Source organism: Bemisia tabaci, chromosome 8 (assembly GCF_918797505.1).
Source record: "Bemisia tabaci chromosome 8, PGI_BMITA_v3".
Classification (NCBI taxonomy): domain Eukaryota; kingdom Metazoa; phylum Arthropoda; class Insecta; order Hemiptera; family Aleyrodidae; genus Bemisia; species Bemisia tabaci.
This window is the reverse complement of record NC_092800.1, coordinates 20,347,083-20,371,394: the sequence shown is the minus strand read 5'-3', so window position 1 is coordinate 20,371,394 and position 24,312 is coordinate 20,347,083. Positions and strand designations below refer to the sequence as shown.

Below are 24,312 nucleotides of genomic sequence, written 5' to 3'. Positions count from 1 at the left end.
GATTCCGGAAGCTGGAGACAAGTCACTTAAAATAGGATGAAGCTCCTTGTTTTTATTCATCCATCCCCAAAGACAAGCATCCAGATCACTTCATCCCATCCACAGTTGAGTATAAAAGTAGCTCCTAAATTAATGTTACCTACTTCATTGCTGATGATATCGAGGGTAATTTCTCTAATTGAATGAAGACTTTGAAAGCTGGAAATTTTTCCCTCTATATATGATGACGGAGGTCTTCGAAAGTCACATTTTTTTGGCTACCATTGAGGAGTAATATTTCGACGGTGAAACAGCAAAAGTGCGTATCTTGGTTGCAGGATTTCAAAATATTCGCTCCTATTTTATTTGTTGAAAGGGGACCAAACCAACATCATGGCTCGACATTTTTACAGAATATTCCTCACATAGAGAGTGAAAACAAGCAAAGTTTCAAGAAATGACTCCAGTATTTTTTAATGAAGGAACGGAAGTATGACAAGAAGTCTGCAACACCGCAAACCGAAATAGTATTTAAGCAGTTTCACCATCGATTTACTCTTTTCCAGCTCTTTATATCCGTTCATGGTTTTGATTAGGTTCCAAGAACCTTTCTGTAGATTCTTGCAGGTAAGGATCACATAAAAGCGTACAGAATAAAGTTGCTGTTCCTATTTTATGGATGTGAGGGGTTGAATGGCAGCCAGTAAACGCATGCAAGAACAGCTATCATCTCGGATTTTGCGCGTTTGACATCACTTTGAAAACGCAAAGAAACATTGGTGTCTGCTCATCAATTTGATGGAACATAGGTTTGTGCAATGGATTCGTAAGTATGCCTATGCTTCGATCGCACTCGATGGAGTAGAGACCCACCAACTGAAACCGCCGACTGAAAGTTTTCTAAATTATTTTCGGTACTTATTAATTGTTTATCCTCTGAGTCTAGGGCATCTGAAATTGAGTTCAGAGTTTTTGTGCAGTAACCAGCAAGACACCTCACTATTAGTGGCTCATCAATTTTCACTTGTCAGCCATGATGGCAATCATCATGATTACTTCGTTTCATTTTTGTGTAAAAGATTGTTTTTACATTTCATTTAGATTCGTTTTGTTGACTAAAAATGCGTATGAATTGATACCTACCTCTCTTGTCATCTCACGTGATTATTTTTCTCATAAAAATTCACACTCCTTGCCTTTCAACTTTGGACAACATCTTAGACTTCGGGCACCAATTTTGACCGAGGGGCTTTTTTGACTTCAATAATGAAATGTACGACCAAAATTACGTATGAAATGACATATCACTTGCCTTATCACGTAAAAATTTGAAAAAATGCACCCTACTGCCTTTAAAATTTGGCCACCATCTTGGATTTGAGGCACCAATTTTGACCGGAGGACTGTTTTTGACTTCAGTAATGAAATCTACGACCAAAATTACATAGGAAATGACATATCACTTGCCTTATCGCGTAAAAGTTTAAAAAATGCACCCTCCTGCCTTTCAAATCTGGACGCCATCTTTGACTGGGGGCACCAATTTTGACCGGGGGGTTGTTTTGACTTCAAATATGAAATCTGCGACCAAAATTACATGGAAAACGATACCTCACATGACAGGATATGCACAAGTGAAAATACCGATATTCCGGAGGCCTTATTATGGGCGCCATTTTGAATTTTAGGCATTTTGAGGGGTGCTCCGGGATCGGACAGTGCTAGCATTTTAGGATACTGTTTGAGAGAACCTATTAATGACGTTTACACAGGTTTTGATCACATTTTACATTGTTAACGGCGTTCTCACGATGATCCAACGCGAAAATTCGGCAAAACATAGCGAAATCAGGGCCCCCTGCCCCCCCGGCCCCCATGGCCTCAGAATTTTGGGCTCACTTGCGAAATTGAACCTTCTATAGGTAAAGATGATATCCTGAAAGTTTCATGCTTTCTTCCAGAAATGCACGATTGTTATGCTTATCCGCCCTACTATTACTTGGTCATTCAATGGACAGCTCCTCTTCAGAAATAGATGTACTCATTTATTTATTTATTTTTTTGAGTTTAAACTATATGCAGAAATTCTATAAACTTCCATTCTCAGATTAAATGAATCGCCTAATGTTTTTTAATATTTTTTTCAGAAAGTCATTCAGTACCGTGCAGTTAAAAGGACTTTTCAAACGTCTATCCGAAGACCCAGATGCAGTTGAAGCCCTCTTAAGAGATACTACCGCAACAACAACTCCTAGGAACAATAGTACTCCTCAAATTGATGCTGCAACTGTACCTGCAACTGAACCTAACTAACTTCAGATAAGAACAATGGAATTTCTGGAAAGTACATTCAGAAACTTTGTATTGGTAGGAAATTGCATTCAGCAAGGCAATGCTGATTTTCTAGCTTTGCTGGCTCCAAACCTTGCTCATTATTACTCGACATTCGTCCGTATCAAAGACCTTTTCATTGATGATGAAAATGTGAGTGAAATTCTACTTTCTGTTTTAAATCTCTTACGCCATCAGTTGTATCGATGTGATAGTCTTCTAATGCAAGCAACTTGCACTAGCCGTGTTGAGTCAAGATTACCAGTTGTAAGAGAACAGCATGTGGGTCAACCTCGTCTAGACATTCCTGTGGACCAAGTTGTAACACTCCGCCGTTGCGGCTTAACCTGGCCGAAAATTGCCAAAGCTCTGAATATTTCTCGGCAGTCTCTATGGAACTTTAGACGTCTGAACAATGTACATGATGCTAGAGCTTACAGCAACATTAGTGATGAAGGCTTAGGCAACATTAGTGATCCGGCTTTGAGTGCGGCCACGACCCCGGGGAAGCTTTCTGAAGTAGTTGCGTTTTGGACCCGGTGGAGCAAGGTGTTGATCATTGCTGAAGTCGTGCTGTTTGGCTGTTTTCACCCCCTCGCAACCCCTACATTATGGTTGATTAGATGATGTCCTGAAGAGACTTTCTGAAGATACTATCGAACAAGCCGGCGGCGGTTGAGGTAAAAATAAATCAACTCGAAATTCGACGGAAGGTAAAAAAAAAAAAAATCAGCTCTGTGTACAGAAACTTCTGAGACAAAATCGCTAGTAATTTAAGACTTAATTTCTTGTCATTTTTTTTTCGATCAACCACTGAAATTATGCTGTATTCTTTATTTTGCGAACAGAATAATAGACATTGTATTTATTTAAATGCTCAATAAATAGTCATTTTGATACTCAAGATTAAGTTTAAATTATTGAATATTCTCAGAATACTCCGAAAATATTCTGTTGTCTGTTGGCGCCGATTGTCATAGTATTTTTTCGCTATATTTGTCGCTACAAGTCGGGCTTGCAGGACAGCAGGAGGAGAAAACCCCGAGGCGGCTGATCGGCCAATCAGAGCTGATGAGAGATTTCCCCCTACTTTCCCAGTGAGCCATTTCAGACTTCAGCTCGCGACGCCTCCCTTACGCCGAGAACGTCGCCACGTTTTGTGATCTCTCCTGCTGCTGCCTTTGATATCGCTGCTCTTGCCACCGTTACCTTCGCTTTTACCGCTGTTTGCTATTTTCATCGCTCTTGGTAAAACAAGCTTGCTTGTTTAATATTAGACGACTATTTTCCTGTTTGAGTTATGATGGTATGAATGAGAGTGTGCTTGCCGCCCAACGGCACCCTTGTCCTTTTTTGCCCGCTCCCTTTCCCTTATATGTCCGCACTTTCGATCCCTTACGCCCCTGCTTGTGAGCTGTTACCATGCTAGGCTAGATTTCTAGCATACGCGAGTGAGATGGCGCCAGGTTTCGCCCGTGACGTCGAGAGCATGCCGCTTCAGCGCCGCATGGCTGTACCAGACTGAGGACTTCGGTGAGTGCTTAGAGTGCTTATTTTTCATATTTTTATAGTGCATTTTCTCTCTGTCGTGTAGATTTATCCCCATTTTCTCTCTTTATGGACTGGCCGCTTTGAGTTCGACGGGTTCCATCCATGCGCTATCTATGATAGGCCGGAGCTCGTCGTTCCGAGGTTGCCAGATCGCTTCGCCCTGCTCTTCTTTCCTCTGTCCTATTTCTCTCTCTATATTCTGTTGCTATTGCTCCCAGTGGCGTGGCGTGAGTTGCGATATATCGATTGTTATGCCATTTAAACCTATGGAAAAGGATCGATAAACAGGGTGTTCGCAGCGAACGCCTTAATAATCGATTCTTTACCATACGTTTAAATGGCATAACGATCGATATATCGCAATTCACGCCACGCCACTGATTGCTCCCCTAGCTATTGGAGACCGCATCAAACCCACGAACCCACGAACTGAACCGATTTCTGAAAACTTCGTGTTGTTAAATCCGTCGGGATATTTTTCATTTTTCACCCCACGTTTTCTATTTCAGCTTTGTCCCTGCAATTTTCAGGAGATCTGTTTCTGTTTTTGTTCTTGACGGTGTTCTTGGTCGAGGGTCGACTTGAGTTGGAGTTGAGTCTCGTCGCGTTGTTCTGCATGAGTGCAAACTGCCGTTGGTTTTTATGTTGTTGCTGCCAATGAGGGGCTGTTCCGCTGGTGCTTGCTGCTAACCGAAACGTTTACTTGCTTTTCAGAATAACTGATAATGACGGAGGGAAATACGAATATGTATGCTGTCATCATGATTTTCTTAGTGCAGTCTGTACAGACTACAGCTCCAACGTCAAACCCATTGCATTATCAACACCCTTGGTGTGTACTCGATTCTCCCCCTACACTATGTGAAAACGGCTGTCATCCCCATCATCCCAATCAAGACCAGACTCACGTGAAGACCATAATTGAGTCACTTTCAGTCAAGCCCTTAATTGGATTATTATTAATTGGAGCCATGATGTGGTCACTCCAATCAACGCTGAAATTGGGCTGTTACATCTCGATGCTAAATAAATTTCTAAACCGGACATAAGAAAGACCATCATTGGATGAAGTACCTGTAGATGATTAAGAAAGACCAACATTGGATTAAGTACCCGCAGATGAAGAACAGTGGACATTGAAACAGCAAAATGTCAGATAACTTTGATAGTGAATGGTTAAAGACCTACATCAGATCACAAGTTCATGCAGAGCGGGCTATTATCAGAGCGGAGGTTATAAGTGAACTGAATAGGAATCACATCACCCAAGGGCCCCAGTCCTTATTTTCGCGTCTGACGAGGACTTACGGCGGCTGAGCAACAGCTCGACCATTCATCTGAGGGATGGTACCTTCTAAAACGTTCCAAGTTTGATTCAACAAATGTACACTCTCCATGGTGTAATAAATGGCCGCGTCTTCCCTTTTGTGTACTGCCTGTGTGTTCGAAAAGATGAAGCCACATACCGACTAATTTATGAGACAGTTATGAACTTGTGTAACGTACTGAACGATTTTCGAGGTACTAACGGATTTCGAGGCAGCAGCAATGAATGCTGCACGCGCACTCTCCATGGTGTAATAAACGGCCGCGTTTTCCCTCTTGTGTACTGCCTGTGTGTTCGAAAAGATGTAGCCACATACCGACTAACTTATTAGACAGTTAAGAACTTGTGTAACGAACTGAACGCTTCATTGGCGCCGAACGTAGTATTGACGGATTTCGAGGCAACAGCAATGAATGCTGCACGCGCAAATTCCCCTAATGCAACAATAAGAGGATGTCTTTTCCACTTGTGCCAGTCCATTTGACGGCGTGTCATGTCTGACGGACTACACGATGCATTCCACGACCGCACTGGGGGGAGAAAAAAAACACATTGGGTCTAGAGTCCAGACTCTTGAAAACTTTGACAAGAAAAAGGACTCTTGATTCAATCAGATTTAAGCTTAAATCAAAAGAAAATCCGCTCAAATTAAGAGGCTTGGTTCTTGATTTAAGCATAAATTTGATTGAATCAAGAGCATTTTTTCTTGTCGATGTTTTTAAGAGTCTAGACTCTAGATCCAATGTGTTTATTTTCCAGTGCGGGCAGGTGTAATGGTCTGACATCAAATCCGCGAATTGGTGGCCTTGGCCTTTGTACCCCCCGCTGCGCTGATGCAGACGAAGATTTTGATGAGATTTACAATGATATCAACGAGAGAGTCGAACCAATTGCTAACTACATCGAGAGAGTACGCGTAAGAGGTGCCCCTCGCCGAGGCCGCCAAAGAGGAACCCTTCCTCATTTCCCACCCGCTATGTCGAACGTGCATGGTGCTATTCTCAATGGTGTGGCACGACTACGAACACCGTGGAGGGTTGGCATGACAGGTGGCAAAGGCTAGTTGCTGCGCATCATGCGTCGATTTGGAGATTCCAGATCCTAGATAGTAATGACATTGTTTTTGCAGTAAAGGACAGTAAAACAAGCTTAAAGTGATTAATTTGAATTTAATTTTTATTCATATTCATTTACTTTGTTTGAAAATATTTGATCCTACAGTCACTGCGATACTTGTACTCGAAACATTAAGTTTACATCAAATCATAATATTTGTGTTCAGATCATTGCTTCTCAATGTTGCTTTTATCAATTTCAGAGGGCTATGACGGAGCATTAAAAAATGTGTATCGGTTATCTATAGGCCTACCTTCACACACAGCATCCGAAAATGAACATAGAGGACTAGGGAAGAGGAAATGAGCCCCAAATATAGATCATATGTGTCTTCTTCTAATGAGGATACGGACGGCGGCAGTGATTCTTACAAGCGTTGAAGAAGGAGCAAAGAGATGATGAAATTCTACTACTGCAAATAGGAGCTGGGCATACTCGGATCCGACATAGCTCACGGACATAAATATGCGGCAAGTTGAGGCAATTGGGCGGCGTTACAACGAATATCATACTGACAATACTGTCGGACTATACCTACAGGACCTACCTGTGCAGATATTGTAAATCCGTTGGTCATTATATCTATGACTGTCCTTCTGAAACGTGTAGATATAGCAAATATTATAAGGGTCCATCGAAAAATTCGAAAAAGAATTTTTGAAAAGTGGTTTGAATCAAAAATTGGACTTTGATTGATCTTCTTGAATGTTCCCTATAAACTCAATGTTTAATATTTAATTTAATTTTGTGTCAGGTTTTCAAACAATTCTGCAAAATGTCCTGTTTTTTCGTGTAATTTCTGTATTTTGTTCCTCAAAAAATTAACGCCTGCAAGTTTCAGTTGATTGGATGTCTTTCCGACTTCTTTTAATTTTAATTTTTATACGCTTAAAGTTACCTTTCTATCTTACAGGTCCTGAGCTGCAGAAGCAGTATGCTATCCAGCTAGTCTGCGAAAATGTTAAAAGTGGAGCCCTTAAACCGTGTACCCTTGTTGGGTGGGAGCATGCAGAAAGTTTGGAAGGCTCTTCACAACAAGTTGAAGAAGGTAAACTTTGTTTTATTTTTATTTCCACTTCTTGATTTATTATTTCATTGAAAGTTTTTGAGTCAAATTTCAATTGACTTGAGTGCAGAGATTCCATCAGTCTTTGGCCATCTTGGTTGCAATAGGTACTTTAATATCAATCCAATCAGTCTTAAAACTCCCTAGTTCACTCACAGCCAATTTTATTGATTCAAAGCTCATTTCTTAAATTATTGGCAGTGAAAGTTAGGAAACAGGTTATCATTGGTTAAATTTGTCTGCATCTTTTATTTTACTTGCCTCCTAGGGTCCTTATAACATACAATTAGTGCGCATGCAAAACACCAAACATGATGGCGTGGACCCATGCTGCACGAACATGAAACTACCATAATTTTGTGTGTAAGCTAGAATTACAAGTTTTAAGGCGTGAAAATGAAGAATTGACGGCCGTTAACTATACAAACAGCGCATCGAGCGCATCGATCGCACCAGCTGGGGTTGTGAGCGATAATGCGCTCATATACAGCGCCTGCACAACACCAAACATAATGGCGTGGTCCCATGCTGCACCAAACATGGCGTGCGGACCCCTGCTGATGATCAATCACCACCCGTCCGTAGGTGAGTGAAAATACTTTAATTTTATTTTTTGTTAGGAATTAGAGGCATGCGTGTAAAAATGCTTACAGCATACTAATTTTATATTTATAGTTATATAATTAATAACGTATGGATATAATTACTAGCCTACTAATTAAGCTTCAAAAATATAATATACGTGTATCACTATTATTTCAATGTGTGTGTTTTTAAATGTGTGCTTTTAATGGTCATGTTTTCTGTTTTACCCCTTTTAACCGATTTAAACCTAGAATTATAATCAGAAAAGCCGAAAGTGCACAAAACTCACCCCTCTGTTTCTAAATTGTATGAATTAATTCTATCTTATTATACATGAAGCCAGAACATCTGGAAAAAAATGATGTTGAAAAATATATACGGACCCTCAGTACTTTAAACCATTGGAGAACATTTTTATAGTCGGAGAAGCTAATGCAGCGCTGAGCAATCAGTGCAAAAACCTTCACCCAGACCTCTTACAAGCATTTACAACGAATGTCTGAGTTTTTAGTCTGCTCTGAGATCCAAAGGGTTTTCTCATTTAATTCTGATGAAAAGAAGGTCTCCAAATCTTTCAGCTTTTTGAGATCGCAGAACATCCCTGCCATAAACTCGATATCTTCTGCAGCCTCCTTTATTTTTACTCAACACCTGAATATCAATCTCGGCAGATTAGATCTTGAATTTTTGACGCTAAAGCAGCTTGAACTCTTCAAAGAGGAAAAATTTAATGAGATGCCGTTGTTGGTATTTTGGCAAAGAGTTGCTCAACTAAAAAAAGGGAATGACACTGAAGCGTTCCCATTGATTGATTTCTCTTAAGAAGACTGTTGGGTCATTTTAATGACATTTTCCGTAGCAGAAATTTTCAGTAGGTAGTAGGGAATCTTCAGCAAAAGTTTTAATAAATTGTGTACATTGGCTTTTATCACAATAGATGGCAAATAAGCGGAGATTTGTGCGGCAATAAGCACCAATTTTTGTTGTGTAGCGCCATGAGCCAACGCTAAATGAACAAATACCTTTGTGGGCAAGTACGCCTGCCTTTTCAATTTCTATTACCTCAAAACGTAATTCTTGGAAAAATAAAACTCAAAGGACCACTGCTTCAAATCTTTCCAGGCTTCATGGCAATTTTGTAAGCAAAGCTCATAAGCAGTGAACAATCGGTAAGATAAATATTTTCATTTTCTTCATTCCCTTAAGTAATATATTTTTGTTTGAATTTTCAGATCCAGAGATACGGAAGTTCACTGCTCTTTTAATTCTGCCTTACTTATACCCCTGCCCAGGAGATATGAATTTTGGGAGGTGAGGAGTTGAGCCATGGAAGCCAAGCAAAGTAGAATCCGCACAAGGTTTCATCTTAATGAGTGCCGTCGCAGGCTATGACAGATATAAGTTTATTAAGAAAGAAAGAATTCGTTATAAGAGTAAGCAAGCCGTGCAGCCTCGAACTGTTATTGTCGGTGATAAAGCTTCTCAAATATTTGTTTCTATTGATGATCTCAGGTACCATTTCAAATCAGCACCAGAAGCGATTGACTGGTGCTTCAAGCTATTTTTCTCGTTTGATTGTTGATATCCTGCTGAATGCCAGTAACTTTATTTTTTCCTGCCTTTATAGATGCCCGTTTAAAAACGGACTAACAAAAGCTCTCGCATCTTTAAATCCGTACCTAGCTTTTAAAAGTATTGGGACTTCAAGGTTTGAATCGTTGGTAACAATTTAGAGCCAAACTGGTTGGATAGCAGAAAGAAAAAAAATGACCAAAAAATGACCCTTTAATTTAAGCAGTTGGCTCCAAATTACTCGAGAATCACAGGGAGAGTCATTAAACCGGTTACCTGTCATCGAAAATGCGAGACCTTGCTCTGCTGCTGAGACAGATGCAGATCATCGATCCAAACGTCAAACTATTTTCAGACTGCTTGACAACCGGCCAGGCCACAAATCTGCTTAAAAGAGAGGAGTTGAGCCATTGAAGCCGAGTAAAGTGGAATCCGCACAAGGTTTCATCTTAGAAGTGCCGTCGCACTTAATATATATGTAAGGATTTGTTGACATCACTGGTAAGCGATACCTCGAGTTAGGTTTAAAACGATTAGAATCAATGAGGTACTTGTTGGTAGACCGGTTGGAAAAACCGCTCAATCAATTGAAAGAAGGCCTAGGGTCTTTCCTCTCTTTCATTCAGAGAAATACAGAATTGTTGTAACAAATGTCGAGACATGGGGCAAAAGATCGTCGATAGTGGCTCCTCTTCACACATGTCGAAATGTAGAGAGATTTTTGCTACTTGTGAGGATATTGATATGCAAAAGCAAGTTGCAAAAAAAGGGAGTGTTGTGGATGTTCATGGTATAGGGAACATCAAATCAAAGGAATGTGAACTTTCGCGGGTGTTATATTCACCCCAACTGTGTCGAAATCTAATGTCGGAGAAATGAGCTTGTAGTGGCGTGGCCCCTTTTTCAGTTGTTTTGCAAGAATACACGGCTTAGAAATTCACAAGGGTGATTATTTTTTTGACGAGGTGATAAATCAGCGGACAATTTGTTTCTGTTTTATTTTTTCAGTGTATCAAAGGCACAGATCAAAATTTGCAACGATGAATTTGGAACGTGAGTTGGCTACGGTGACCAAGCTCAAGGGAGTGTCAAACTACCCGGAGTGGGAATTTGAGTTGAAAATAATCTTTGAATACCACGGAGTGTATGAAATAGTCTCTGGGCAAAGTATGCTGCCGGATAGAGACGATAAATTGATTGCGGAATGGAAGAAGAAGAACGCAAATGGGAAAAGACTCATCATTTTAACGGTGGAGAATGCTGTGAAGTCGGTGAGTGGCGGGTGCGGTGATTCCAACGCGGCTCGTCAGTCGGAAAAATGAGCTTGTAGTGGCGTAGCCCCTTTTTCAGTTGTTTTGCAAGAATACACGGCTTAGAAATTCACATGGTGATTTTTTTTTCCTTTTTCGTTTTTGCCCCATGTCTCGACAACAAAGACGGCGCAGGACCATCATCAACCCCGCGGCACAAAGGCGAGCAAATTTTGAAGATGATAATGTCGTCAACGGTAACTCCACTGGCTAGATTCTTTCATTCACATCTTTGGTTAGAGTCCCACTATAAGTGGATGCCGAATGATCAAAAATCCTTACGCCAAGCGTTAAAGCTGGCACAATATCAGATTAGTAAAATGTCCATACTACAAATATTTAATCACGTAAACAAGATAGATACTGACCGTTCGCTTTTTGCTTCTGACACTCCGTTAGAATATTACTTTACTATAATTAAATCATTCGATATATGCATGGAATTACATGTTTGGCAACTGGGGTACGAAAATATTAGGCCATTTTTACAAGACATTTTCGATATTCTGGAAAAAGTGCGCCCCAAGTGCAATACACTATTCATCCTCGGGGCACCCAATTCAGGGAAGAATTTTTTTTTCGACTCGATCATCCACCTTATGATTAATTATGGGCAAATGAGGAATTTTACAAGGCACGATAATTTTCCATTACAAGAGTGTGTCCAACGCCGTGTAATTCTCTGGAACGAACCCGCAGCGGAGTCCGGAAATTTTGAGACGCTGAAAACCATCCTGGGCGGGGACACGTGCAATGTTAAAGTGAAATATTGCATGGATCATATTTTACATAGAACCCCGGTAATTATTTCATCGAGTAACGGTATATTTCCCAAAGATCCAGCTTTTAATTCGAGGACTATAAAGCAGAAATGGAGGAGCGCACCTTTTCTTTAAGATTACAAGAGGAAAATCCATCCTTCAGTTTTGATTGATTTATTTTTAACTTTCGATATAGTGGATGAAACTTGTAGTGTTACAATGAGAAACAGTCGCTTAGTATTTTTAAAAGTCCCGCTACCTTCCTCTCCGCTGAGCTGACGTCACTTCCGCCAATCGGTGAAGGCAACGGTGACGCCGGCTGCTGAGAGGAAGGCGGCCGCCATGATTTAGTTAGTTCAGCTCAAGTCGTAGGAGCACCTCGCGTCCGCGAAAATGTAAGTTTAAAGTTTAAGTTTGAAAGCCCTGGCCTTTGGCCAGGGTACGTTTTCCCTTTCCCTTTCCATTTCTCTATGTATGTGAAGTTGCAGTTATCATCAAACCCTTAATTCCCTGAATTAAGTGTTCTTAGTGTTTTCACCGTCCCCAGCATCACCTTGCTCGGTGTTGCTACTTCCTTTCCTTCTTTTTGTTCATCTTCGTCTCGTGTTCGGGTTTCGGTCTAAACGCCGTAACACGTCAAACTCTAATTAATTTCAATAAAACGTATCTTGACGAATGTGAGAAAGTAAAAAAAAATTCGAACAAGATTATTCCCCGCATGGACGCTTCGATCCTGATTTGATAGAATGGGGGGAAGAGTGGACAGACGACAATGATGACACAAAAAATGACCCTTTCATTTTAGCAGTTGGCTCCAAATTACTCGAGAATCACAGGGAGAGTCATTTAACCGGTCACCTGTCATCGAAAATGCGAGACCTTGCTCTGCTGCTGAGACAGATGCAGATAATCGATCCAAACGTCAAACTATCTTCAGACTGCTTGAGAACCGACCAGGCCACGAATCTGCTTAAAAGCATCCAGATTGTTAGTGGATTTGATCCAGAAACTGGTTTGGTCAAGAAACCTAGTATGCCAAACAGATTGGGGCCTTCAATAAATATTGCTTGGGATATCCTGCGGAATGATGTGCTTCTCAATCAAACATTACCCTATGAAGGAAAACAAAAGGAAATTTTTGAATATGATTCTGCGCAACGACTCTTCAAAAGTGAATGGAAGTTCAAAATATCATCTAACGCAGAGAAAAGCCGGAAGGCAGCTCTGACCAAAGTTTAATTCCGGCAAAAAATATCAATCTTAATCTCAGGGCGAAAAAAACCTTTGGAAAAGTGGATAAGAAATTGTTTAAGGATTCTGATATCCTTTACTTCAAGAATGCGGTTCGAAAATGTTTAAAGCGATTCTCTGTTCATTTAATAAATGCCCGTTTAAACACGGACTAACAAAAGCTGAAACATCTTTAAATCCGTACGTAGTTTTCAAAAGTACTGGGACTTCAAGGTTTGAATCTTTGGTAACAATTTTGAGCCAAACTGGTTGGATAACAGAAAGAAGGTGAAGATGCCTAAAATCAGTATAAAGATTTAGCAAATTGCAATGGAGTTGAAGATCGATTCAAAACATTTTCTCGGCGTTCACGACGAGGTGATCATTTCTGGATGCGGTTCAGTATCCGCATTCGAATATTTCAAAACAAATACACCTGCATCAGTATCCGCATTCGAATATTTCAAAACAAATACACCTGCAGAGAACTAAAATTTCTTATCCAATAGTAAATGGTTTGGCATCCTATTCTCATCACAATGAACAGAAGACTCTTTAGAAATGGTCTGAGTTTATTGTTAGGTTCGATGAATTTTTAAAGCCCAAAAAGAGCAGATGGATGTAAATGTTACATGTTGGTGTGCTGACACAAATGAAGTCAAAACCAGCTACTATTTATCAGCTTTCCTTCAGAGAGCCAAAGCAATAGATTTATGAGAAGGTCTATTTCTGTTATTGAGTCATTGAATCTAGATAAAGTAATGAGCGTATCAACGGACGGCCCCAAGGTAAACATAAAATTTTGTAGTATTACAATGAGAAACAGTCGCTTAGTATTTTTAAAAGTCCCGCTACCTTCCTCTCCGCTGAGCTGACGTCACTTCCGCCAATCGGTGAAGGCAACGGTGACGCCGGCTGCTGAGAGGAAGGCGGCCGCCATGAAGTAAGTTAGTTCAGCTCGAGTCGTAGGAGCACCTCGCGTCCGCGAAAATGTAAGTTTAAAGTTTAATTTTGAAAGCCCTGGCCTTTGGCCAGGGTACGTTTTCCCTTTCCCTTTCCCTTTCCATTTCTCTATGTATGTGAAGTTGCAGTTATCATCAAACCCTTAATTCCCTGAATTAAGTGTTCTTGGTGTTTTCACCGTCCCCAGCATCACCTTGCTCGGTGTTGCTACTTCCTTTCCTTCTTTTTGTTCATCTTCGTCTCGTGTTCGGGTTTCGGTCTAAAGGCCGTAACACGTCAAACTCTAATTAATTTCAATAAAACTTTTCTTGACGAATGTGAGAAAGTAAAAAAGAAATTCGAACAAGATTATTCCCCGCATGGACGGGGATAGAATGGGGGGAAGAGTGGACAGACGACAATGATGACACAAAAAATGACCCTTTCATTTTAGCAGTTGGCTCCAAATTACTCGAGAGTCACAGGGAGAGTCATTTAACCGGTCACCTGTCATCGAAAATGCGAGACCTTGCTCTGCTGCTAAGACAGATGCAGATAATCGATCCAAACGTCAAACTATTTTCAGACTGCTTGAGAACCGACCAGGCCACGAATCTGCTTAAAAGCATCCAGATTGTTAGTGGATTTGATCCAGAAACTGGTTTGGTCAAGAAACCTAGTATGCCAAACAGATTGGGGCCTTCAATAAATATTGCTTGGGATATCCTGCGGAATAATGTGCTTCTCAATCAAACATTACCCTATAAAGGAAGACAAAAGGAAATATTTGAATATGATTCTGCGCAGCGACTCTTCAAAAGTGAATGGAAGTTCAAAATATCATCTAATGCAGAGAAAAGCCGGAAGGCAGCTCTGACCAAAGTTTAATTCCGGCAAAACATATCAATCTTAGTCTCAGGGTGGAAGAAGCCTTTGGAAAAGTGGATAAGAAATTGTATAAGGATTCTGATATCCTTTATTTCAAGAATGCGGTTCGAAAATGTTTAAAGCAAGTCTCTGTTCATTTAAGAAATGCCCGGTTAAACACGGACTAACAAAAGCTGTAACATCTTTAAATCCGTACTTAGTTTTCAAAAGTACTGGGACTTCAAGGTTTGAATCTTCGGTGACAATTTTGAGTCAAACTGGTTGGATAACAGCAAGAGAAGGTGAGAATGCCTAAAATCAGTATAAAGATTAAGCAAATTGCAATGGAGTTGAAGATCGATTCAAAATACACCTGCAGAGAACTAAAATGTCTTAATCAATAGTATATGGTTTGGCATCCTATTTTCATCACAATGTACTTAACAGGCATGGAGGAGGCTGCGGCTCTGAAAAGGTCACGCCAAGCGATCCGCTGGTTTGTGTACAAGGGACAGGTTTAACCCCTTGGGGGGTGGACAAAAAAAAGCTTACAGGGGACCGTTTTGGATTTTTTTAAGCATTTCATAAATATTAATCTACGCTATCGGAGAAAAACCTAGAGGAGTTCTGAAAGTAAAACTTTTATACTGGCCAGATAAAGTCTCGTAGGCATTTGAAGACTCTTGATTCAAGTCCTTTGAATCCTGAGTTCCGACATCATCCATTAGTTACAAAATTCTGCGGGCTGCAGAAATTTGCACATCAAAAGTCGACACTCATCAATTAGCTACTTTGCAAGTTGATGGCCCGCTTTACGGTAGATCTGGACTTACCAAACCAGTGCAAAAAGTACTGGACCAGCTCTAGTAATAATATGCTTTATTTTTTTCAGGGGATGAAGCAACAGATCGTCCAGCTCTTTCAGCAGCAGATATTGAAGCTCCTCAAACAGCAGAATATCAAGCTATTCAAGCAGAAGCTCGTGGAGTAGCAGCTCCTCTGGGTCGGGTTGACAATCCTCCTCCTAGTCGGAGTGTCAGTCCTGATCCCCTATCATGTGAAGGCTGTAAGTTAAGAAAAGATTTGACCTTTTTTTAGATTACTGATCTTGAACTTGAAATGGCCAAATTGCAGACTTTTTCTTGGGAGGAATCCTCCCTCAAGGCACTTTCACAGAAATCACAGCAACATAAATACGAAGATAATATTCAGTAAAATACTCGGGGCGATTTTGTGTCTCACGACACCATTACCAATCGCCAGGTTTGCAACCGACTCTTGAGGGAAATGAGAGCCAAGCCCTCTTCCTGAATTGTAGCAAGTCATTTTTGACATGTTGCTGCATGAACTGCATTTCTGCAGCGAATGTTTCAAAAACTCCTTTGTGAGTCTTTTCTTTGATTGACCCATAATCCACTAAAATGTGTCCCCATTTTGTTGAAAATAAAGTTCCATTCGAACTACCAAAACTTGACGATGAGCCAAATCAAAAAAGTTGAAGTGCCGGAGAAAATTTTAGACCAATTACCACTGAAAGATAAGGAGAACGTGGGGTAAAATAAAGATAATTACATTAGAGAGGACGGATGGTGGGACAGTGCCCGCCGTGCTTCGGCTAACGACGGCTATGTATCTGTAGCCGTCATACAGTACAGTGCCCGTTGGGCTGTCTCCGATACGATTAATGTATTTCTCATACCTGTAACATAAATACAAACAAGAAGGGCAGGGTTCCCAGAGAGTTACCGTAGTAGATTTGAGAGTTTACCGCAAAGCAACAGCTTTTCAAAGGCTCAAGAAGCAGAATAAAGGGGAGAAGGTCAAAAGGAATAACAGCAGAGACGATGAGCCTAAAATCAAAGAAGTTGAAGTGCCGGAGAAAATTTTAGACCCCTTCCATCTTCGCTCTCTGTCCGCCATTGTTACTCACTGTGATCTCCGTGCTAGTTCCGTGCGTCTCCGGTGAGAGCTCTGATTTTCCTCAATTTTCCCCAGTTTTCCTGTAGGAAATGTTGATGCTTCGTCAGTTCCTCTACCTACTTTAATAACCGCTGATTGATTGATTGATTGATTCATTAATTGATTGATCATTGATGCGAATCAAGTCGCGTAAATTCGGAGCAAGCTCTGTCCTTTCAACCGATTCATTTGTTCATTCATTTTGACACATTTTATAGGAAGTATGGCATCAAAAGATCATCCCCGGAAAATTTCGAGAAAATCCAAGGGGGAAATCTCGAGCAATGTTGCCGAGTTGCCTCAACATCCATACGAGGAGAGCCGCGTAAATTCGGAGCAGGCTCTGTCGTTTCATCCATTTCATTGTTGCACCACTGTATCAACTTCAGAATTTTCTTCTGAAGATATTCGATGATGAATTTATTCGACCCTTATTTCACCTTTCCCAAGAGTGGCCCGAAAGTTGCCTACAAATGTGAAAAAATCTGGCAGAAAGTGCCGCTTGCAGAATTGGCAATGCTTCAGAATTGTAATAGCCTGGTTTTTTTAGGAGCTTCGAGGACTCATTCTCCAAAAATGAGGCAAAGTAGGGGTACAATAATAGCATGTGAAGAAACTTTTGAGCACACTTTGATCAAGATAAAGGCAAAGAAATGTAACTAATGGATAATAACGAGAACTTATTGGACAAGGAACAACTTCTTATACGAACTAATTTAAAGAAAAAAATCAATCATCAGTCTTTTCTTTCAACGAGAGTTTAAAAATACAAAAATGTAGAAAAAAACCTGAGAGTAAGTGAAACTTAGAGGCCGAGAAGGAGTCCAACTGAGATTCATGCTGTAGGAATTTATTTAAGGGTTCGGAGGGTCATCATCCCTCCTTTACCACCCTCCTGAGCACCCCTAGTGACATACATACAAAGTATAGCGCTTTGCCGAAATTTCGGTTTTTGAAAACTACAATAAGGTCGACTTCCCGCACATGAATGACACCGGATACTAAAAAGACCCGGGAAAAGCGAAGTTCCCGGAAAAGCGATTCCATTTTCTAACAGTTGGTCAGGAACCCCCTCCGCATGTACATACACCTCCCAACCCCCTCATAAAAAAATCCACCCCCCCCCCCCGGGGTGAAACCTGTTACTTGTACATATACCAGCGTCACGCTTGTTTATGAAGACGCACCGGGAAAACACCCCCTAGGGTCCAATCAGCTTGCTTTCAATCATTTCAAAATTATTTGAGAAAATCGTCTACAGAAGATTACTGTCCAAATTATCAGAGAAAATCCCAGATCATCAATTTGGATTTCGTCGCAAGCACTCCACTATCCAACAAGTTCACCGTCTTACCAACATCATCACGGAGGCTCTTCAGTCTGGCCGTTATTGTTGCGGTCTCTTTCTAGGTATCTCACAGACTTTTGATCGTGTCTGGCATCACGACCTTCTGTACAAAATAGAAGACTTAGCCCCTGACTTCTTCAAACTCCTCCAGTCTTATTTGACCAATCGATCCTTCATTGTCTCGCATGACTCAGCCTTATCTTCATCATATCCTATTGAATCAGGCGTCCCTCAAGGGAGTATCTTAGGCCCTCTTCTTTACGCCATCTACACTTATGACATACGTCTCCCACCGGAAGGTTTTAACATTGAGCGAAAAGATCATGGACTCTTCATTTCGCATGTCATCATACCCCAGATTTCGGAGAACTCCATGCTTGGGTGCATTGATGAAGATTTAAAGGGAGTCCTTTTCGTCAACATGTCAAAAATGACTTGCTACAATTCAGGAAGAGGGCTTGGCTCTCATTTCTTCCTTCAAGAGTCGGTTGCAAACCTGAGGTTTGGCGTCCAGCGTCTTAAAAAGCTCATCATCCGTCTTGATTTGTGCTTCAAATGAGGCCAGTGACACCTTATCTTTCAGTCAATCAAAACAATCAGCAAGTGGCTTCTCTTTGAAACGATCTCCAGTCAAACGCAAACACATGGATGATCCTGTGGATCCTGACGTCCTTCACCAGCAGGGTTTAGCTAACAATAAAATTTTTCGAACAGTCTCTTCTTGGCCAGAAAATTGTTGCGGTAAGCTTATTCCTCTCGATGCTCTTCTGATATCGTATCGGGGCGCTGCTGCTTCTTCGAGAACGATAAGAGGTCGTCGGTTTACTCTCACGAGAGGGGAGTTGATTGGAAGCCTATTGAAGACTCTTTAAAAATGTTCTGAGTTTATTGTTAGGTTCGATGAGTTTTTAAATGAAGTAGCCCAAAAAGAGCAGATGGACGTAAATGTTACATGTTGGTGTGCTGACACGTATGAAGTCAAAACCAGCTACTATTCATCAGCTTTCCTTCAGGGAGCCAAAGTAATAGATTTATTAGAAGGTCTACTTTCTGTTATTGAGTCATTGAATCTAGATAAAGTAATGAGTGTAGCAACGGATGGCCCCAAGGTAAACATATAATTTCGTCATGTTAGGTACGAAGTTATGTTTTTCTTTTTTTACAGATTTACAGATGTCCAATCCCAAGGGGGAGCATTACACAACCGAGTCATTGAGACTTGCTGTCTCAGCTATAGAGGAGCAAAACATTTCAGTCGCGTCCGCAGCTGTTCAATACGGGGTTCCTCGCACAACCTTGCGGAGGAAGTTAAAGGTTTCCCCAATTGTCACTAAATTGGGGCCAAAGGCCGTCTTTACCGCAGAGGAAGACAAAACGCTGTGCCTGTGGATCGTACGTTGCAGCAAGGCTGGATTTCCAATCACTAAAAATGAGTTACTTTACAGCGTTAGAAGATTGCTCGAAGCAATAAAGAAATGAAATCCTGAGCGTCAGTTTCCATTCACAGACAATGAGCTGTCAAGGCACTGGTACGAGGCATTTATGAAGAGACACCCTGAAGCATTTTCTAGCAACATTTTAAAGTAATGTTTTCAGGCAATTCTTTGATAATGTATTTGCAACGTTGTTTTATAACATTTTATAACAATGTCTTGCAAATAGGTATAAGAGATATTACAAAAACGTTGCAAAGCAACATGGTTGAGTAATATTTTATAATAATGTTATAATAATATTTTACGATGATTGTAATTACGACAATATACGATATATTAGCGATGATAAAATAATCGCATTTATACGTCGAGAATCTCGAGTTTTTGAAATCGGTATATCCATATAACCCCCCCTTCCTCCGAGGTAAATTTACCCGCTTCCACTTTCTAGAACGCTATCGAGTGTTGGATGGTCCCCCGAGTAATCGGCAAAATTATCGGGCCTTTAACTCCGTTAACTTTCCACTCGAGTGTTGGATGGTCCCCCGAGTAATCGGCAAAATTATCGGGCCTTTAACTCCTTTAACTTTCCACTTCAATCTTTATTTTGAACCTGTAGGGCTGCCTTTCTATAGATTTTTGCGCGTTGGGATGATCTGCTCGAGAAAGTTTAATTTGAAAACGCGAGCCGCGCCGTTATGAAGGGCCGTTTGTAAAAAAAGTGTCAACTTCTTCCGGAGAGAGAGAAAGACTGGAGAGAGAGAAAGACTGGAGAGGGGGTGAGAGGGCAGGGAGAGGAAAAATTGGCAGAGAGAGAAAAAAATTAGCGAGAGAGAGAGATGAATTATTCATGGCGAAAATAATTTCTCCGCGGAAAATAATTTCACCCGAGGTTGAATTGCTGTTCTAATGTTCAGGATTGAGGTTATACCCTCAACGGTGCCATCGGTTGCACCGGCCGATTTGCTTCGTTGCCACATGGATATTATTTACAAATGGATGTTATGTTGGTAGTACTTGGAAGTGTCTGACAGTCTTGTCTTGGCGGGCTTGGTGCTTGGCACATGCTTGGTATGTAATTGGTATGTACTGATTGTGAGCTACACGTGCTACCTATACACAGAACAGAACAGAACAGACTTAGACTTGTTCTCATCCTCATTCGCATTCCTTACTCTCGCATGGTGCAATTCATTTCAAAGATCGTTTTGATCAACGCTTTTTCTTGGTTCTTTCAGTGTTTTGTGCTTTCAGCTTGTTAAATAACAACTAAATCGGTCAAGTCCAGAGTTTCGAGCTTTCCGTAATCAGTTAGTAAATGCATTTACTGTGCAACGAGTCAACCGGAATTTGTATCTTAGGTAAGAAAATGATGGATATTGTTAATTTTTTTCACTGAGTCTTGTAGATTAGGATCGATTTTATCAGAGAAGCACCAAGGTTTTGGATACGTTACAAATTTGTGTATCTCCCATGGGAAGTTCTATTGACACTTGTGGTTGTTGTACTTAATGGAGCCAAAACCTTGGGTCCTTTCTCACAAATTCAATCCGTTTTCTGTCTGAACATGGACAATTGCACCACTGTGCATCATATTTACCAATCCAAGTAAATTTGAATCATGTATGGAGTTAGAACTCAGCAGGTTCAAGTCTCTGCCAGAGGCCCTTCTTCCATGCAGTCGTCAACTTGTTTTTACCTTAACCATACGATTCGGCTTCTTCTGGAACTTGTCGGTTAAGTTCGACAGCGTGCTTCGTAGATACCCTCCAAAACTCACACCTAACCTACAATTCCGCCGTCCGTTATGCCGTTATCCGTTTAAGATCGTGGCATCGTGGTCCCAGTCCGTGTCGTAGTTTGTACCAAGCAAAGTGCCAAGTGGCCAAGTTTTGTGTTTGTGTAACGTTCATTTTATCATTATTTCGTTCGTTCAACTGTGAATTTGTGAAAGGATTTCCAAAAGGAACTGAACTGTAAGCCAAGCAAAGTACCAAGTGACCAAGTTTTGTGTTTGAGTAACGTTCATTTTAAGTATTTCGTTCGTTCTTCGTTCAATTGTCAAATGATTTCCAAAAGGATTTGTAAGTACACCGCATGACCGCATGACCGCATTTAATGATGTTCGTTCACAAGTTGTGGACTTAATTTCACATGCAACACTCAATCCCAATGATACGTACTATTCTTCCTTTCTGTTAAATGTCTTGCACCATGTAATTACTGTATTTGAGTTTAATACGTGAACACCTTTTTAAAAATAGCTGACAGTTAAAGAGTGAGACCGGACAGCTCTTCGGATGAGTCAGATGTAAATTCTTCAGTCAACCCATCCAAACAGGCAGTTAAGTCTGTGCAAGGGCCGGGACGGCCTCGGAAAACCTGGGAGGCTCTTTCTTACAGATCCAAATGTAGGCGTAAGAAGGAATGTGAAGAGTGGCTTCTTGAGTCGGACAGAACTGCACTGTTTTCAGAGCAGTCTGACAATACAGATTTTTTGGAAAGTTTGTTGACGAAGGATCAGAATCTTGGCGAGCTGTTCGGAGAGTGTAGTAATTCAGAGGATGAAAAGGAGCAGGAACAGAACCCAACAGCCACCTCACCATCCTGCCATCCTGCCCATTGAGGCCCCTCCGACCCCCTCCGTTATTGTAGTGAGTATTCTTGGATGAGTGTTCAAGAGTTGTTGGGCTATTGCAAGTTGACAGTCAAGGCACCAGTCAATTGCCGGATGAGAGAAAGGCGATGTGATCAGTCAGGAATTTGATGATGTTTAAAGTGTAGACCACCAAGGTTCTAGGACAAGTACCGCGGATGATTTTGACTTTCAGAGGGAGGAAGATGTCAATTTTAATGTTGGTGAATTCTGAGAAGAAATAGGTGAGGAAGCAACACCATTCCTAAATTTGACTCTTGAAGACCTTATGAATTTAGAAGAACCCAAGTCAGAGGAAGAGAATGAGGGTTTATTATTTGATTATTCAGCCGCACTAGGGAGCAACCAAAGTTCTGTCAATATTCTAGAAGGTAAGCTCGCAGTCTGGAGATCTAAGCACAACATCACAAGGACAGCTATGACTGATCTTTTACATATCCTCGTTAAGCACAGACCTGTCGAGGATTTCAGTGAGCTTCCTCTAGAGACCAGAACTATAACTCATCACACTAGCGTGATAAATGTTGAGGGTTTCCAAACAGTCAGTAACTGTGCTGGTGGCACTAATATGCATTTAAGTCTAGAGTACAAGTCAAATCATATTTTCGGTGAAGTTAATCTGGAAAGAGTCTTTAACGATAGCAGTTAAGTAGTTTAAGTTTTTAATGACCCTCTTCTTACAACTCATGATTCTTATTCTTTAAGATTGGGGTGTGACGTCGAAACTAGCAAATCGTTTGAAGTCTTTTTGTCTTATTACCGGAATTGTATAGAAATGTTTGTTGCAGCCACATATATAATGAAGAAAAGACGAGTATAAAAGTGTTCGTTAAAAAAATTTTAAAATCAGTATTACTGCGGAGTCAGAATCTGTTTGATTTACCAAGAACAATGAAGTTGTTTCTGTGGAAAGCATCTGTTAGTGTGAAAAGTCGAAGTGCATGGTTACACTCGGACGAAAATCCTTTTAAGTTAAGGAAAAATTACTCAATGGTTGGCCAAAGAGACAAAAAATATTTTGTTGAATTGCCGATCGCAGCCTTGCTCATCAGTAAGCCTTGATTTATACGAATCATTACTGGAGGGATTTTCGTACGCTAAGTAACTGTCTTCGAGAAATTGAGGGGATTCTGATAATTTTTTTTTTGGTCACTTTAGTTTTCCTTTGTTTTTTTAACTAAAACAGGGTTTCTTTTTCCAAGTTTTTTCCCTTAACTAGAACTGGAATTTTCTGAATTGCTGGAAATTGTTAACTCAAAAAAAAAAAAAAAAAAAAAAAAAACCAAAATAAAACACCCACTAGAGGCATTTGGCTATTGTGTCGGGTGCAGCCTCTTTGTTTGAATTTATTTTGTTCCATTATTCCCCCTTTTTCCCCCTTTCTTTATATTTTTTTTTTACCCACTTCTTCCTCGCTCCTTACTCGTGGTAAAGATGAAATTGATAACTTAACAATTTGTAGCCAAACAAATCAAGTGTTCGACAAGTTTCAAAGTAGACTTCACAATATAAACTTTGTAGCAATGATATCGATACTTCTAACAATCCCTTCCTAGGCATTTGCGAAGGGATCAATACCGCTATGTTTTATGTATCAAGTCAAGGCTCTTTCAGTGAAATGCATGTCGAAAACAACGATTTAGAATCGTTTAATTTCGTTCATTTTAATTTGGTCGGTGATCGTGACAAACCTTCCAAACTGTGGTTGTTCGTTCGGGATAAACAAAGATTAATCGAAAGAATCGTTGCCGATTCCGAAATTTTCAATTTGAATCTTGAAAATTGTAAAAATTTATTAAATCATACAAACATTTATGTTTACTCTCGATGGAGTCATTTTCTAGCATCAGTGGATACTGTCCGTGCATGATCTTTCCTTTCCAATTGGTTCTGATGCTTTCTGAGATTTTCTTGTGGGTACCTACAACGCAAATCTATACTCGATTAGACACCATTTTTAAGTCATTTGCAAGATTTTAATGTACACGTCTTCGATAGGTCGCATTGATTTTCAGTTAGTATATCGACGAATTAAGTTAGGATACTCCCACCACCTCCGCCACTACCCGGGCAGCCTTTGGCGCAAGGTTACAGCGTGCCGGGGTGGTACCCTTACGGGTACTACGCAGTACCACCCAGATACTATCATCAGTTTGGCACACTAGGCCCGGGACCGGCTCCAGGACCAACCTTTCATCGAGAGGAAAACAACAGAATTGTAACCTCTCTGAAATGAATTTTCATACCTCTAGCTCCCTGCAATATCAGTTTCAAGT

The 24,312-nt window shown here is 40.6% G+C and overlaps 1 protein-coding gene and 1 long non-coding RNA gene across 5 annotated transcripts in view; one reads left to right on the top strand and one right to left on the bottom strand.

Moving 5' to 3' along the window:
• The window catches only part of LOC109035634 (uncharacterized), a 226,466-nt gene that overhangs the window by 103,021 nt on the left and 99,133 nt on the right, over positions 1-24,312 (bottom strand). The window lies entirely within an intron of this gene.
• Positions 1,517-23,329, top strand: LOC140225208 (uncharacterized). Its single transcript, XR_011900345.1, has 2 exons — positions 1,517-15,703; positions 19,110-23,329. It is a non-coding gene; the product is annotated as an uncharacterized lncRNA (long non-coding RNA).